General features: G+C 37.0%; 1 pseudogene; it reads left to right on the top strand.

The window, feature by feature from the left end:
- Window positions 1-3,705: 3,705 nt before the first annotated feature.
- LOC127434935 (deleted in malignant brain tumors 1 protein-like) lies at window positions 3,706-16,762 on the top strand (annotated as a pseudogene).
- Window positions 16,763-19,493: the final 2,731 nt, after the last annotated feature.

The following is a 19,493-nucleotide window of genomic DNA, read 5'->3' as shown; positions in this document are numbered from 1 at the left end:
AAATGATCTGTGTTCTCTTGTTTAGAAGTGAGGTTAGTTGGAGGTTCTCACCGTTCTGGGAGATTAGAGATACTTCAAGAGAACATGTGGATTTCAGTGTGTGAAGCAGGTTGTGTGTTGACCAGCAGGAGACAGAGGTTGTGTGTAGAGAGCTGGACTGTGGGGCTCCTGTACAGGTGCTGGGAGCAGCTGCTTTTGGCAAAGGAGAGGGTCAGATGTGGACAGAAGAGATTCAGTGTAGAGGCAACGAATAACTTATTCGATTTTGTCCATCATCAACATTCATCAACTTCAACTGCACCCATGACAACGACGTGGGACTGATATGTACTGGTAAAATATCAGCGTTTAATCTGTCTATTTTTGAATTGTTGAATATACTAAATATATATATATATATATATATATATATATATATATATATATATATATATATATATATATATATATATATATATATTATCAATACCATATTGATTTGATCAATTTCAGCAAGCTCTAGGATCTTTGACTATGTTAAACAAAGCCAACACTGGATAAATACTCAAAAATATCTCTATTTTCCTGCATATAAACTTATATATCTGTTTCAGTAAATTTTGTGTTCTTTATTCAGGTTACTAGAATCTGAGATTGGTGAATGAGCCTGAAGTCGGTTCTGGTGGAGTGAAGCTTAAGTTCCTCAATAAGTGGGGAACAGTAATGGATGTTTGGATATGAAGGCCGACTGGTTTGGAGAGGGAAGTGGTGAAATCTGGGCTGATGTGTTTGATTGTCAGGGGAATGAATCACAACTCACACAATGTCCCATCTCTTCATGGAGTCGAGCTGAACGTTCTCATAGACAAGATGTTGGAGTCAGCTGCACTAGAAAGCATATGTCAAAAAAATAAAAAATAAAATACTGACATAATTTACTCACCTTTATGTTATTCCCAACCTGTATGACTTTCTTTCTTCCGTAGAACACAAAAGGAGATGTCAAGCAGATTGTTAGCCTCAGTCACCATTCACTTTCATTTTATGAAAAAAAAAAAAAAAAAAAAATGAAAGTCAGTTTGCAAGTTGCATTTGGGTGAATTATATGTTTAATAAATAAAAAATAAAAAACTCATACTATACTATTTAATAAATGTATTATAAATGCTGAATTACAAATATGCTCTAAATATATAAGATGAAACAACTCAGATATGTAGACACTGTGGCCTTAAAGTACAGTATTTTGTAGTACTATGGCTCTAAACTACAGTAGTATGGCAGTGTAGTATTATTAAAATGTTACATCTTTCCCTCAGATTCGTCATGATGGGCGAGTGCGGTTGTCAGGAGAGAGAGAGTGTGAGGGGGAGGTGGAAGTTTACATCCATCAGGTCTGGAGGAGAGTTCTGCTGGACTCCTGGAGTCTCACTGAATCCTCTGTGGTCTGCAGACAGCTGGGCTGTGGCTCTGTGCTGAACTTCTACGGCTCCTCTTCATCCAGTCCTGAACATAGTCATGAGTGTGTGATGGGCTTCCAGTGCTCTGGGAGTGAAGCTCATCTGGGGAACTGCAGCTCTCCACAAACTCTCACCTGCAGCTCCACACAACAGCTGTCAATCACCTGCCTTGGTGAGAACAACAATATCTGGACATTTTCATTCACTGACAAAAGTGTGATGACTCGTGGGATATTAAAGATGCCCATGTGGTGTGCAGACAGCTGCAGTGTGGACTGGCCCTCGGTAACCAGCAGGTACCAGCCTGGTTTGGTCCTAGTTCTGGACCCATATGGCTTGATGAAGCGAAGAGTGAGGGGAATGTGACGTCCCTGTGGAAATGCTCTTCTCATGTCTGGGGAAAACATGTCTGTCAACACAAGGAGGATGTAGTAGTCATGTGCTCAGGTAATAATAATTGTTGAAATTCACAATGCACAGTCAGCCAGGATTAATTCAATACATGAGTAAAATTGTCTAATAATAGGGCGGTTACTGAGATTAAGCGAGTTGTATTCAGCTGTTAATGTGATTCTAAAATGGCAGCTCCCATGAAAAGACCCTCTCCATGTAGAATAAAACAGCTTTTATAAGGTTACTGATTTCACTGAAGTCTTCATCTCATGCGAGTGCTTAGGATTTTATGCACATGTTTCAAAATTACAATTCATTTCTTCAGAAGTAAAACTTTTAAAATGAGGTAAAAATTAAAACCTAATAGGCGATCTTAGATGCTTTGAAAGAAATACATCAGCAAACAATCTGAAACAATACACTTTAATGAGCTTATTAATAAATGAAATATGTTTATTGTGCATTGGCGCCATCTGCTGGTCAGAAGATGAAGAACACCCTCATCATCTTCACTTTAAAAGAATTATAGTCTTTCTATATTATGGAAAAAAAAAACAAAAAAAAACAATGTTTCACATGTGTAAAAGTGTATTGTACAAAAAAAAAAAAAAAAAAAAAAAAAAGAAGGGAAATGAGTTTGCAATATATACAATGTTTTTCAAAAAAGTCATATTATTTATATTGTATTTTGTCTATTTTGCCTCCCACTTGTTTAATAAAGTTTAGGTCATATACTGTGGTCTTGGTAAGCATCTATTTACTAATAAAACAGGATACTTTTAAAAAAAAAAATCATGAATGATTTAAACAGTTGAGTTTACTGTTTTAATAACATGCAAATATGTTATTTAGCAGTTAGTTATCAGAGCTTCTATCTCGTCTCTGCAGGTGTTTGGCTTTGATGTGTTTAAACTGGAGTGTTTCCTGTATCCTGTAAGTCAAATTACTTTTTAACAGCTCTTGTTTTTATATCTCTAAATATAGTGTGTGTGTGTGTGTGTGTGTGTGTGTGTGTGTGGCTCCCCTTAGTGAGGCATCTTCATGGGTGGGGCGAAGAATATGGAGAAAATCAGAAATACCTCGTCTGATTCGTCACTGAAGTTCTTTGATGGTTTCCTCTGTTCTGTCTAATAAGGTAATAGTGAGTGTGATTGGAGGGTGTTTGACATCTTTTTCTCACATTAAGGGCTCAGAAGACCCCTGTACTTCTGTTTCATCAGTAGTGAGGAGAAGCTGGTACTGGATACTGAATAAACAAACTATTAGTAGAGCAGAAGAATATGGAGAGATGTCTGACACTCATTTTACTGTCCTCAGTTGTAAAACTCATCAGAGCTGGTAAGTACATAAATAATGAAAGATTTTTTTGACATTTTTATCAAGAAAATATGGTCTTGTATATTCCGACATAAAATTAATCTTTAATCATCTTATATTGCAGAGATATTTATTAACAAGCACATCGTGTGTAATGTACTGTATGCACCTATGGAAAAAAACATGAATTTCACATGTGAACACATGATAATAATGTGTGAACAAATGAGAGTGTGATAAGTTTTAATGATTTCAATGTGATCACTGAATAATAATAATAATAATAATAATAATAATAATAATAATAACCATTGTAAATACATGATAGAATTACATGACCACACAAAAATCACATGTGAATTATGAAGACATTGAACAGTCATATACTCTATATTTGCAAATAAATGTGAAAATCTGTCTTTCTCTCATCACTTCATTCCTCTCTCATTGTTTTGCTCAATATTTAGAGAGTGTAAATGTGAGGTTGGTTGGTGGGAACAGTCCCTGTGCTGGTAGAGTGGAGGTTCTACATCGAGGTCAGTGGGGAACAGTGTGTGATGACTTCTGGGATATGGCTGATGCTGCAGTGGTGTGTAGAGAACTGGACTGTGGAAAGCCTGTTGATGCTCTTCGTAATGCTCAATTTGGACCAGGATCAGGACCAATCTGGATGAGTCTTGTCATGTGTACTGGATCAGAGTCTACACTGAAGAACTGTGGGTCAAGAGGATGGGGTAAACACTCCTGTGATCATATTAGAGATGCTGGAATCATCTGCTCAGGTAAACTTCTACAAACCTTCTCTATCTACTTGACTGAAAATGTATTTCTCCTCATGTATTACAACATGTTGGATCTTTTATTTTCTTATATTTTAATTATTTATTTAGATTTTTATTTAAAATGTTGACTTAAGATTCATGATCTTGAGAATCCATGTAATATGATTTTTATAATAATGTTTTTGTTATTTTTTTTTGTTTTGTTATTTTTTTCAGGAGTCAGACTTGTTGGAGGTTCTCGCTGCTCTGGTAGATTAGAGATACTTCATGAGAACACATGGGTTTCAGTGTGTGATGCTGCCTTTGACCAGCAGGATGCAGAGGTTGTGTGTAGAGAGCTGGACTGTGGGGCTCCTGTACAGGTGCTGGGAGCAGCTGCTTTTGGCAAAGGAGAGGGTCAGATATGGACAGAAGAGATTCAGTGTAGAGGCAACGAATCTCAGATTCATCTCTGTCCAAAATCACCATCAATCAAAAGCAACTGTTCTCATGACAGCATCATTGGATTGCTGTGTACCGGTATGAGTTCAATAAAAAATAAATAGAGCAGATTATTATTTAATTTAATAGTAACATTTCAGTCTTCATTCACTCTTTCTCTCTATTTTTATTTCTCTGACATTGAAAGACATAATGAATGTGAGGTTGGTTGGTGGTAACAGTCCCTGTGCTGGTAGAGTGGAGGTACTTCATAGAGGACAGTGGGGAACAGTGTGTGATCAAGGTTGGGATATGGCTGATGCTGCAGTGGTGTGTAGAGAGCTGGACTGTGGGGAGCCTGTAGATGCTTTGGGTGATGCTCATTTTGGACCAGGATCAGGACCAATCTGGATGAAAAATGCAATGTGTAATGGATCAGAGTCCACACTGAAAAACTGTGGTTTAGTAGAATGGCCTTATGACTGTGATCATAGTAAAGATGCTGGAGTCTTTTGTGCAGGTAAGCTCAAAATTTCATCTTATCACATAAACTGTATTCAAACTCTGTTTTAAAAATGTTCCATGATCTATATTGTTTTTACAGGCGTCAGGCTGGTTGGAGGTTCTCGCTGCTCTGGGAGATTAGAGATACTTCATGAGAACATGTGGATTTCAGTGTGTGAGGCTGCCTTTGACCAGCAGGATGCAGAGGTTGTGTGTAGAGAGCTGGACTGTGGGGCTCCTGTACAGGTGCTGGGAGCAGCTGCTTTTGGCAAAGGAGAGGGTCAGATGTGGACAGAAGAGATTCAGTGTAGAGGCAACGAATCTCAGATTCACTTCTGTCCAAAATCACCATCAAATGAAAACAGCTGTCCACCTGAAAACATCGCTGGACTGGTGTGTGCAGGTAAGAGTTATAACAAAGAAGATATTTATTTTATTAGTCACATTTTAACCCATTAAATCTCTTTTAATTGAACCTACACGTTAAATCTACCTGTATTAGGACTGGTGTGTGCAGGTTCGAGAACATTTTCAAATAAATTTATAAAAATAAAATTAATACAAATTCAGAGTGATTATTTGCACCCAGGTGCAAATAACGACCCGAGTTTGAACCTTCTTTTTGTCCCATTTTTATGCCTATCCTTTTTCCTCTCTCCACTCTTAATATTTCCTTTAATACTACGTCTAATAAATAAAAATGAACATTAAGGTTGATTTCCTCGCAGTGTTGACTGTTGGCAGGTTCTGAAAAGAGTATGATCCAGGTATGGGGCAGAGTGTGTCACATACTTTCCTTTCTTTGTCTGAGGTGTGAGGGGTGATGGCTTTCTTCTGTGGCTGGCTTCGGTCATGTCTAGATTTGTATTACTCTTTTGATTAGAGGTTGGGTTAATCCCTAACAGAAATTAACCATGGTTTTACTATCATAATATTGTAGAACCATGACTGTAATAACCATGGTTAATTTTATGGTTACTATGGTTTTACTACAAATACCATGATTAAACTTTTTCCATGAGCACTTATCCATGCCCTCATAATATATATATATATATATATATATATATATATATATATATATATATATATATATATATGTATAGATATAGATATAGATATACAGTATATAGATAGATAGATCGATATTCTTGTTGCACTCTAATCTGTCTTGGATACAGTTATTCTGATGCAATTGAAACTTTGTAATGCAGCACTTTTCGTACTGCTGTCTCCTTAAGATGAATCGCTAATGATGTATTATTCTTCTTTTGTAAGTCGCTTTGGATAAAAGCATCTTCCAAATGAATAAATGTAACGTAATGTAAATATAAACAATGGTTACTCTAATAAAAACCGTGGTTAATTATCGTAGGTTAGGTTTAGGGGTGGAGTATGGTTTCTGTGGGACTCCAAATACAATAAACACACACACACACACACACACACACACACACACACACACACACACACACACATAAAAACATGCTGCAGTGATGCCCCTATACTGCTTGTTAATATTTAAATTGGGGTGCAAATAGTATCTGCCTCTATTTGCAACAGACTGTAAACAGCACCTGCAAATAAAATTACACGTCCCCTGAGTCCAGACTGAACATTAATTGAGTTTCATACTAGTTTTGTCTCTTTGTTTCTCACTCTCTTCCTCTGTCCATCTGTCATTCTTACTTTTCAATATATACAGACAGTGTGAATGTGAGACTGGTGAATGGTAACAGTCCCTGTGCTGGTAGAGTGGAGGTTCTTCATAAAGGACAGTGGGGGACAGTGTGTGGTTTTTCCTGGGATATGGCTGATGCTGCAGTGGTGTGTAGAGAGCTGGACTGTGGAGAACCTGTAGATTCTCTGAGTGATGCTCATTTTGGACCAGGATCAGGACATATCTGGATGAATCGAACAGTATGTACTGGATCAGAGTCCATACTGAAGAACTGTGGATCAGCAGATTGGGGTACTTTTGTCTGTGATCATAATACAGATGCTGGTGTCATCTGCTCAGGTGAGCTGCTCTGAACCTCATTCTTTTTTTATATCACTGATGATCTACCTGCCAAAAATGGCAAAAAAAAATTAGATTGTTAGATAACAAACCATTTTATAGTGATATATTAGTAATTTACATTATTATTTTTATGTTTTAATAATTTTTTTTAATTATCGGATACTTATGAAATGGATCATTTAAATTCTTATTGGATAAGCCGCGTTCAAAGTAAAATATTGTTAATTACTATAAAGGCACACTTGTGACCACAAATCCTATATTAAATGTGCTGTAAGCTATATATATATATATATATATATATATATATATATATATATATATATATATATATATATGGAATGGCACACAAAATTGACCTTTGTCAGAGTAGCACCATATTTCATTTTTGACTCGAGCGAAAACGAGGCTGTGTGGGATAGAAAATAGGCTAGGCCAGTGGTTCTCAAACTATATATTCTTGTGACATGCTGCTACTCCCAAACCCTGTTCAAAATGTGTATTTACTCCCTAAAACTTAAACGCCTACACTTTATCTGAAGTACTTTGTAGCACTTATCTTTATTGCTTTGCTTTTTACATGCTAGGGGGGCTATAATAGGAACTAGAAGGTCTCTAGTGAGTGTTTTAAATTATTGTAAACAGTTTTTATAAAGTATGTTTTTGTTTCTCTCTTATTTATGATGCTTATGTAGAAAACTTTGAATTATCATTGTTTATGAAATTTTTTATCATTGCATATGATAAAGTTTATAATGTAAAAAATTTGCTTTGCCTTCTATATATTTAGCATGTTTTCTCTTGTTAATCAGGCGTCAGGCTTATTGGAAATTCTCGCTGCTCTGGACAAGTGGAGATACTTCATGAGAACACGTGGGTTTCAGTGTGTGATGCTGCCTTTGACCAGCAGGATGCAGAGGTTGTGTGTAGAGAGCTGGACTGTGGGGCTCCTGTACAGGTGCTGGGAGCAGCTGCTTTTGGCAAAGGAGAGGGTCAGATGTGGACAGAAGAGATTCAGTGTAGAGGCAATGAATCTCAGATTCACCTCTGTCCAAGATCATCTTCACTCGAAAACAACTGCTCCAATGAAAATGATGACGGGCTTCTGTGTGCTGGTAAGAATTAAATTAATATGTGAGTAATGTCTTGTAAATATGCTGAAATCCCTCCTTTTTTCTCTCATTGTATTTCCTTCTCACTTAGACCCCAAAAATGTGAGACTGGTGAATGGTAACAGTCCCTGTGCTGGTAGAGTGGAAGTTCTTCATAGAGGACAGTGGGGAACAGTGTGTGACAAGATGTGGGATATGGCTGATGCTGCAGTGGTGTGTAGAGAGCTGGACTGTGGGGAGCCTGTAGATGCTCTGAGTGATGCTCATTTTGGAGAGGGATCAGGACCAATCTGGATGGCTGATATAATATGTACTGGATCAGAGTCATCACTAAAGAACTGTGGATCAGTTGTATGGAATTTTCCTATCTGTAGTCACAACTTTGATGCTGGGGTCATCTGTTCAGGTGAATAATGCTAATAATACTATTGTGCCAGATTCACTATGAAATCAAGTCTTGTTGTAATTATTTGAGAATATGCATGCGACGAGGTAAAAGGGAAAGGAGGTGAGAACCGGCTTGACAATATAAATAATAATTTAATAATAAACTTAAACAGGGGGGCCTGGGTAGCTCAGTGGTAAAATACGCTGGCTACCACCCCTGGAGTTCGCTAGTTCGCATCCCAGGGCGTGCTGAGTGACTCCAGCCAGGTCTCCTAAGCAACCTGGTCACTAGCAAGGGTAGAGTCACATAGATTAACCTCCTCGTGGTCGCTATAATGTGGTTCGTTCTTGGTGGGGCGCGTGGTGAGTTGAGCATGGATACCGCGGTGGATGGCGTGAAGCCTCGCAACGCGCTCAACAAGCCACGTGATAAGATGAGTGGGTTGATGGTCTCAGACTTGGAGGCAACTGGGATTCATCCTCCGCCATCCAGATTGAGGCGAATCACTTCACGACCACGAGGACTTAAAAAAAGCACTGGGAATTGGGCATTCCAAATTGGTGTACAAATTTGTAATTTTTTTTTTTTTTTATAATAATAATAAACTTAAACAAAAAGACAAACACATGCAGGGCAGCTGCCCGTAACTCTCTTTCTCTGGAGGGCTTGATTAGTGTGCAGCATCACGACCCGGCCCTCCCTTCCTCCCTACTACCATACTGTAAATGAGATAAATCCATTTTGTCACACCTTTAGATTAAATAATAATAATAATAAAAAATAGCTCACCATGCGTTTTTTTCTACTGTGTAAATTTTTTTTCTTTCATATAAACAGGCCACAAACATTCCAGACTTGCTGCTGGGTCTCATCTGTGCTCTGGGAGAGTAGAGATATTTCACGAGAACACGTGGGTTTCAGTGTGCGATGCTGCCTTTGACCAGCAGGATGCAGAGGTTGTGTGTAGAGAGCTGGACTGTGGGGCTCCTGTACAGGTGCTGGGAGCAGCTGCTTTTGGCAAAGGAGAGGGTCAGATGTGGACAGAAGAGTTTCAGTGTAGAGGCAACGAATCTCAGATTTCATCCTGTTCAATATCTTCACACAAATATAATTGCACCAGTGTTAGCAACGTGGGATTAATGTGTTCTGGTTAAGTATCAATGTCCCTTTTTATTTATTTATTTGATACATTATAATCTTACATGACAAATGAGTTATATATTGCATACAGATTTATACTGCTTTATTCTTGTTACTACTGTAATCTCTGTGATCTGTGGTTAGGTTACACAGCGCTCAGACTGGTAAATGGCACAGATTCCTGTTCTGGAAGAGTGGAGCGTCAGTTACACAGATACTGGGGAACAGTATGTGATGGATGTATGGATATGAGAGCTGCCAGTGTCCTCTGTAGACAGCTGAATTGTGGGATTGCTGTGTCTGTTGTGGGAGCGGACTGGTTTGGAGAGGGAAGTGGTGAAATCTGGGCTGATGTGTTTGATTGTCAGGGGAATGAAACACAACTCTCACAATGTCTCATCTCTTCATGGAGTCGAGCTGAACGTTCTCATAGACAAGATGTTGGCGTCATCTGTTCTCGTGAGTGCACTGCACTGCAAGAATTAGTAACATTGCAATGATTGCAGCATTTCTGCTTGAAATGCAGGCTAATTATACATTAATCACTACAGAGTTTCTGTTAGAGAGCCCATAGACCTGCAGGTGATATTGAACTTTTAATGATTGCTCATGAAGAGGTGGGCATGTGCTAGGTTTCTGTAATAATAAAAAGAATATAAACAATTATCTGCATTCTATCACATAATGAATGTAAATTAATATCACTTAACACAATTAATGTACTTATAATTTACTAAATCATAATTTTCCTATTTAAAAGCCCCCACCCCTCTAAAAACATATATCCATGTAGCCCACTCGATAACTTAAATATTCCTGCATTTGTTGTGAATTCTGCATGTATTTTAGTAACATTTCAACCCTCATTTCCAGATTCGTCTCTGGCTCTTCATGATGGGCGAGTGCGGTTGTCTGGAGAGAGAGAGTGTGAGGGGGAGGTGGAAGTTTACAACCATCAGGTCTGGAGGAGAGTTCTGCTGGACTCCTGGAGTCTCACTGAATCCTTTGTGGTCTGCAGACAGCTGGGCTGTGGCTCTGTGCTGAACTTCTACGGCTCCTCTTCATCCAGTCCTGAACACAGTCATGAATGTGTGATGGGCTTCCAGTGCTCTGGGAGTGAAGCTCATCTGGAGAACTGCAGCTCTCCACAAACTCACAACTGCAGCTCCACACAACAGCTGTCAATCACCTGCCTTGGTGAAAACAAAAATATCTGGGCATTTTCATTCTCTGACAATAGATTAATATGAATTAACATGCATTTCTCTCTCTCTCTATATATATATATATGTGATCTCAGGACGTGGGTCCATTAGGCTGGTGAGTTCTGGAGGAGACTGTGCAGGGAGATTGGAGGTTTTTCACAGTGGCTCATGGGGGACAGTGTGTGATGACTCCTGGGATATTAAAGATGCCCATGTGGTATGCAGACAGCTGCAGTGTGGAGTGGCTCTCAGTAACCAGCAGGTACCAGCCTGGTTTGGTCCTGGTTCTGGACCCATATGGCTGGATGAGGTGAACTGTGAGGGGAATGAGACATCCCTGTGGAACTGCTCTTCTCTGGTCTGGGGAAAACATGACTGTCAACACATGGAGGATGTAGGAGTCGTGTGCTCAGGTAAACTGTTTAATTGAATTCAGGTACCCAGATGTTCATGATAGCCATAATGTTTTTCAGCTGTTGTATTTTTTAACTTGATTGATTATTGTCTATCTAGAGTTCAAAGAAATCAGGTTAACTGATGGTTGTAAAGGGAATGTGGAGGTTTTCTACAATGGATCGTGGGGTAATGTATGCTTCAACCAGATGGACAGAGACACAGCGAGTCTGATCTGTCAAGAGCTGAACTGTGGAAGATCTGCCAGTGAACCCAGTAACTCACAAGGACTAAAGTTAAATTGGCTGGATCAATTTATATGTCGTCCTCATGACTCAACTCTGTGGCAGTGTCCATCTTTAACCTGGGGACAGAATAACTGCCGTAATAATGAGGTGGCTCATATAACCTGCTCAGGTAAATTTTTGTTTTATTTAAATTTTTGTAAATATTTTGAACTTTTTCAGTTGAAAAATGACTGCAAGTTTGTGGGCAAATAGGGGAAATTGTAATTTAACTAAAAGCACTCAGCAATTGAATATTTATCCTAAGTGTTTACAGTTTATTTTTTCATTGAATTTCTTAAAATTTAATCTTATAATGATCACAGAAAAGGAAAATGATGAATCGCCTCGAAGTCATCTTTCATGTTCTGCAGCTCCAAACCAGAGACACTGTACAAGTAGGTTTATTTCAGTTTAATGAGATAACTGTATAAATAAAATAAAACTTTTCATGTATATACAGTAGAATGTATATACAGTAGTAGGATTTTTCCAAAATTTTCCAAAAGACCTTCCCAATAATTGATTAATCTGGTAAGTGCTGGTTGATGTGTGTGATTCAGAGTATGTTCCTCTGAGACTGAGTGGAGGGAAGGGCCGGTGCTCTGGGAGACTGGAGGTGTATTATTACGCTGTGTGGGGTTCAGTCTGTGATGATCAGTGGGACATCAGGGATGCTCAGGTGGTCTGCAGGCAGCTGGGTTGTGGAGCAGCACTGAGTGCTGATGGGAATGCAGCCTTTGGTGCTGGTGAAGGTGTTGTGTGGCTGAACAGAGTCGAGTGCAGAGGGAATGAGATTCACCTGTGGGACTGTCCTCACTCCCTGAATAACCACACTGACTGCTCACACAAAGAGGACGCTGGACTCACCTGTGCAGGTGAGAGCAATGTATTTAGTGATCTGAATCAGACATGGCTTTCTCAGAACAGTTGAAAACTGACTATCAGTGATACATTTTACCCCATGTATGTCATTTCAGTGTTATTTAAATGTATTGTATTTATTCAAGCCCTTAACTAGCATGATTTGATTGTGATTTCAGCAGTTAATTATTATTTATTTTTTTTAATTGACAGATTTGTCTGTGTCCACGACTCCTGCCCCTTCAACATCAACATTTCCTGCAGTTTCAAATACAGACGTGACACCATCTCTGTCCTCACAGATCACTCGTCCACAAACTCCTCCATCATCTTCTCTCTCCATCCCTCCAGTGGTTTTGATCGTACTGGGAGCTGTGCTCTTACTGCTCTTACTGCCACTCATTATACTGATTCAGCAAAACAGAGTGATGAGGAGAGGTACGACAGATCACATACTGCAGTAGTTCATTTCTAACACAATGAAAACTAGATTGTAACTTATTCAGTGTGTCATCAGTCGTGTGTTGTGAACTCACTGCAGGTTTGTCTGTCTTCACTCACAGCTCTTTCCAAGAGAAGACACAAGACTCAGACTGAAGCAGTTTATGAGGAGATTGATCACAGACTCATCACAAATAAAGATAACCACATCACTCAGAGAGGTCAGTCCATCTGAAAGTATAGTGTCTGATTTGTAGAGATGAACAGAACTAATCACTTCATTCAGAGATGGGTGAGAGAATTTAACTGATTAATAACAGATTTGCAGATCCATGTGTTTGAATTATATTAGAAGTTAATAAAAAGTCACTATCATGGTATGAGTTTGCATCTAAACAGTGTTGTGTGCTGATTTGTTATTGTGAACATGTTTCTGATGGTTCTGCTTTCTCATAACAGGAAGAGTCCTTTCTGAAGAACAGCATTCTGGGTATGAGGATGCTGATGAGATGCTTTCAGGTTAGAAGACAGAAGTGATGATGTTACATTTTGCTACATACAAACTTGTGCAATGAATTAAAACATTCACTTGCAAGTTAACATAGGAACGTTTCTTTTATATACTGTATACCATTGAACACATAATAATAATAATAATAATAATAATAATAATAAAAGATCAAGCAATTTCCTAACATATTTTAGATAATCCACATTTGCTTCTGTTTTATTGGACAAATTCTTCAGTCATTGCAGCAGGATATACTTCAGTTTTTTTTACAGGATATAGAATCCATAACCACATAATTTTAATGTGAATATTTCATTTTAAGCAGTTATTTATCATTGCTATTTTTTTTTAAGTGAACCTTATAATTTGAGCTCATTAGTTTTGTTCATTGTTACAAATATAGTATGATAAATATTTGTATGATGTATAAAATACAATATATTGAATATGTCAAATTAAGTTTGACCTGAGAGTTTGTTTGTTTGTTTGTTTGTTTGTTTGTTTGTTTGTTTGTTTGTTTGTTTGTTTTTAGCTAAATCTGCAGTAGGAGACTCACCTGAACACTATGATGATGTCACCCTCACTAATGACCCAAAAGGTCAGTGCCTTTGTAAACTGATCACAGGGATTTCACTTACAGTTAATTAAACAACATGAACTGTGAAAAGCTGTAAAAGCAGTGTCTGTACATTTCCTCTTTCCTTTGAACTCATTTAGAAGAGCAACAAGACACACCAGAGACCTACGATGATGCAGTCACTGCTGGACTGAGACGTTGTGCCACAGGTTTGTTTATATCATTACATTATTTTTAACAATATTTATGAAGGTATCTTTAATGTATATTTTAAATAAATATATGGGCCATTTCAAACAATTTACATTAATGGATCTATTTCTGTATTTTGTTGTAGATGACATACCAGAAAACTATGACGATGTTGTGATCGTGCGACAGTTGTCCAATAATAAAACAGGTGTGTGTTTAGATTTGTATCCAGACTATATTAAACATTGTATAAAATTATACCCGTCTAGACTGAAGCCCGGTACAGTGATTTATTATCAAAATTATAGCAGCTAAATAAAGTATCGTAGTGTGTGTATAGTACATAATAGTAAATATCTGCATGTGAAGTATGTTAATTTGTGATGATGTCCTTATTAGTTTATTACAAAGTGTAATGTGAGATTTTGTTCATTTTCATAATAATAAACACATTTAGTTTCAGAGGGAGTTCAGGAGGAGTATGATGATGTGAGGGATGTCAGTGAAGATGTGAGAAACCTGCTTGGTATGTTATTGTATCTAGTTTTATGTTTTATAATCATTATATATGATCTATTTCTGTAATCAGAAAAGCTCATTTAAATTGACTGCAAATATTGGTCTATTTATTATGTTACTTTTATGGATGTATTGACAATAATTTGTTCTTGTTCTCTAATAATAGACTATGATGATGTGAGGAAGGTGCCAGGCAAACATGAAGGGACTGTTTAACTCAGGAACCACACACACAACCTCAAATCTTTTTACAGCTTTTGGAAATGGATGGAGTTTAAGTTATCTTATATACAAGTTTCAACTGCAATCCAGCAATGTTTTATATTAAATTTAATGTGGTCAAAATTATCAGTTGAATTTAGCTGCTTTGCTTTTGACAGACAGAAAAATGTCTTGCTTTCATGGACTTTTGAAAATGTTGATTTCTCTTTCCTCTTTGCTTTAAATCAATCAACATACTACTTATAAATGAATGTTTTTAATAGTTTCATGATTATAGTGTGAGGATTTATGCAAAGAAGATGCTGAAAATCTTGAGATGTATTTTCTAGAAGCCACTTGTACTGTAACATGGAATCACAGACATTTCTGAATGTTGATTTTGACAATTGTTGTGCTTTTGATGGTGCAGGGCTTATACAACACAGCACTATTTCCATCGTTGCAGTTCCAAATTTATGCATTACACCACCAGGCCTCTTCAAAAATGGAAAAAGAGGTCAAACAATTACTTAAAAAAAGATATATAGTGACTTGATCACACTGTTTTGAAACATTTCTATCTTGTGGCCAAATTTAGAAATTTGACTAAAAACTTACAAACTTGGTTGATTCCTGACAAACAGATTCAGAAATCTGTCTGTAAGAGCAGAATCTGTACACACTTGAAATTGTTGTTATTTGTGTATTTACTTAATAGTCGATGTGAATTTATTTGTTTTGACATTTGACAGATGTTTTGTATTTATAGTGACTTACAGTGCTCTTTTGTTTGGACAGGAGCTACATGGGACATCAAACTTTTCTGAATGGTACGATAGTGATGCAGTTGGACTACCAGATCTGTTACTGTTACGAGTTCAGATAGTTCACCATTCAGCAACTGTAATTATCATGTTATTATCTAAATGGGAATTTCTTGTTATTTGAGGGTTAGGCATCAGATGTTTATGGTTCACATAAATTGTATGTTTCACATTAATTGTTGCCATATCTAAACAATAGATGGCAGTATTGTATAGGATTTCATTGTGACTTATACATGTTAATTTTGGAGTTAGAACAATGACTAAAGTATTTGAATCACAAGTAAATAAGCCAGTTTTTCTTGACCTTTGGCCTAGTTTGTTTATGTTTTGAATTTCTGATATAATGTGAGAGATCTGAAGTTTAAACCTGTAATTCTATAATCTGAATTTTTACAGCTAATTCCACCTCTAAACATTTTAAAGCAAAAAAATCTGCTGTTTAAAAATAACAAATTATCAAATTTACATGCAGCAAAAATCTTCAGTTTTGTAAAATGTCACATTTCTTTTCTTACTTTAGTTCTAGCTCCATAATTAATATTTTCATGACATTTAACCTAATTTCATCAGAAATTCACTGTTGTTTGTGTGAATTATGTCATTGAAATAATAATTGAGCCATGTGAGTTAATTCATCTATTTTTGTTTCTATTGTAGAACCACACATATATAAACAAACACACACACATATTCATACTTGTGGACATGGATTTATAACCTTATAGAGTACGTGAATTTCTGTGTTGTGTATTATGTTTAATGGCTCAATAAACCTTCTTTGGACTGAATCTAAATGAAGATTGCATGTTCTGACAGAAACCCCTAGAGGATGGCTTGATTATTGAATCTTCTGTACAAATATTTTATAATATGTAAAATGTACAGTTTACTTTGACCGCTCCGTGCTGTGATTGACCAATCAGAATCAAATATTCCAGAGATCCATGTAATTGTGAGTGTTGTATATCAGCATGGCTCTGATGATGCCATTTAAAAAACAGTGTTCACTCATTATTTCTGAATATCCAAATTCTTGTGGGTAATACGATTTTATCCCTTATGATTTATCAATGATTTTTCTTTCCATTTTAACTTCCTGAGACCCGGACGAGATTGCTGTGTGCATTTTCCATTTCCATTTATGATTTAACCAATATATATACTGTATCAGCTTTTGTAACTAATAGCACCTGATGCATACCTGCATGCAATATAAAGCAATTTCATAGAACAGCAAATAGTTTGCCTAAAAAAAGTATGTCGTCATACGGGGACAGCTGGTTTATGTTTTGGAATTTGTAATTAATACCAAGCTATAGAAAATGTACTCTGTATTACATTTTTTTTTTTTTTAATGTTTTTTTTTAAAAATTTTATCAAAATTGTTTTCTCTACTTTGGCAACCAAATCTTAATGTTCTCTCACTTCATAGTCAAACAAACAAATGGTAGCCAGTGCTGTACCATTTGAAAAATCATAAATTGGCTTCATCAATTTTAAATCAAAGTAATGGTCAACATATTCCAATGGCTGCCAACAACATTGAAATCAAAATGAACTTCATCAATTCTGAATCTAGGTACTGTTCAGCTTAGTCCAATAACTGCCAATCAAGTCGATCGGTACAAAATGTCATCTGCAGCCTGGACCTGAACTGCACAGGAAAGCTATTGGCAGCTGTTTTGCTGCCTTGCTACCTAATCAGTTAATTGCTTCACTTACAGCTATTTGTATGAATGTTCTGATCTCAGAACAGTTTGAAAGGCACCTTGTTTTTATCCTACCTCCATATACAGCCTCCAAAGGCAGTATTTTCCAGCTTTTGGATGAAGCCATTGATTCCCAATGGCCCACTGGGTCTTGAGTTTTCCATACAGTAAATAAAGTCTCAGTGTGTCTAACAGTGTGCTCTCTAGTAATAATCACTGACATTTTTAAATTGGCACTTCAGATGAAACTACAGGTGTTACTCTTTTGACACAAACAGATTTCAATGTAAAAACTTCATGAGGTTTCTTACCAGATGCACATTTTTATGGTCTTCTCCAAGCTCTGCTCACATAGGCCCTGGCCCAATACCCACATTTGCAGTTTTGGACTTGCCTACTCACCCACTTGTCTTACATATTTCCTGTGTTTTGCTGCAGTGTCAAAGTAAAGGTGAAGAATGCGAGTGTGTGTATTGCTGAGATCGGAATGGCATACTACCCATACTACTTTTATAGTATAATATCCTTATATCTGTCTACGGCAGAAATAGTAAGGGTAGTACATGCCATTCCAAACTCAGCCCGTGACTTTTGATTGCACGTTGGGACACTCGTATAGAAGCATTTCACTAAATTTAGCGCCATCTTATTTTGTCATGTGATGTCATGCTTGAATCATTTGACCCTTGAATGAAAGCCTAGAGTCTCCTGATATGAGACAGTCAGTTTAAATAAATTTAAATTATGTATGGGGTACGGGGGAGACAAAATTCAATGTCCTCATATGAGGATGCTGGGTCGCACAATGTTAAGTGAGGTGAATTTGGCTTTTAGTCCATGGAAATCTTAGAAAAGATACTAGAACATGTTGGTCATTGTAATAATTTATCTCACACTAAAATATTTCTGTCTCGTTTATCCAGTTGACATAAATGTTTTCTCTTGTTCTTAAATCCAAAGAGTTGTTCTACACAGTGTTAGTCTGTTACTGCCACCCACTGGAAGAAAGTTTGTTTTGCACACAGGATAAAGGGAATGTAGAGTACAGATTAGATCACAATTGTGGTCTGTCAGGGCCATCTGGAAGTTTCACTCAGCTGAAAAAATATTTAACATTCATTCTAGATTTTTTTTCTTAGCAATATTCCATCATTTTTATGAATTATATTTATAAAATTCAATAGTTCCTTCTGCATCTCTGTGATCAAGTTTAAATTATTCATCATGCTTTTGGTAAATATTTTTGGATAAAAGTGTTTTTTTGTTTTTGTTTGTTTTTTTGTTTTTTTGTTGATGATGTTGTTGTTGTTGTTTGTTTGTTTGTTTTTTGCCAATGATTATTTTTTTTATTTAACAATAAAGTATATCACTTATTTATTTTTCATTGTTGACTCTTTTACTAAATTTAAAGATAAGTTGTTGGTCTTTATAGTGAGCAGTTAGTTATCAGTGCTTCTATCTCTTTGGCTTTGATGCTGTAAATAAAGTGTTTCATGTCTTCAGTAAGTCAGTTTACTTTTTCATAGTTCTTACTTTGTGTGTGTATGTTTCCACGATGAGGCATCTGGGTGGATGGGTGAAGAAGCCCTGATAAACCTTGATATTATTTGTGTACATGGAGAAAATCAGAAATGCCTCGTCTGATTTGTCACTGAAGTTCTTTGATGGTTTCCTCTGTTCTGTCTAATAAAGTAATAGTGAGTGTGATTGGAGGGTGTTCAATGACTTTTTCTCTCATTAAAGGCTCAGAGGACCCCTGTACTCCTGTTTCATCAGTGAGGAGAAGCTGGTACTGGAGATGGAGAACTGTCTGACACTCATTTTTCTGATCTTAGTTGTAATACTCATCACAGCTGGTAAGTTCAGAAAGAGAAAGAGATTTAGAAATTGTGATGTGATGTTTCAGATTATGTGCACATGTATTGACTTACAGTAACAATATTTCAAATGCTTGTGTTGTATTAATTATTTTCTTGGATTTATACACTCACCTCTTCGACCTCTCCTCATCTCTATCTCACTCTCATTGTTCAACACAGACAGTGTGAATGTGAGGTTGGTTGATGGCAACAGTCCCTGCAGTGGTCTGGTGGATGTTCTTCATAGAGGACAGTGGGGAACAGTGTGTGATGTGTACTGGGATATGACTGATGCTTCAGTGGTGTGTAGAGAACTGAACTGCGTGGAACCTGTAGATGCTTCACATGATGCTCACTTTGGACCAAGATCAGGAGCAATCTGGATGAGTTATA

The sequence above is a fragment of the Myxocyprinus asiaticus genome, chromosome 45 (genome assembly GCF_019703515.2).
Source record: "Myxocyprinus asiaticus isolate MX2 ecotype Aquarium Trade chromosome 45, UBuf_Myxa_2, whole genome shotgun sequence".
Classification (NCBI taxonomy): Eukaryota; Metazoa; Chordata; class Actinopteri; order Cypriniformes; family Catostomidae; genus Myxocyprinus; species Myxocyprinus asiaticus.
The sequence above is the reverse complement of the archived record's forward strand: the minus strand, read 5'-3'. Positions and strand labels throughout refer to the sequence as shown.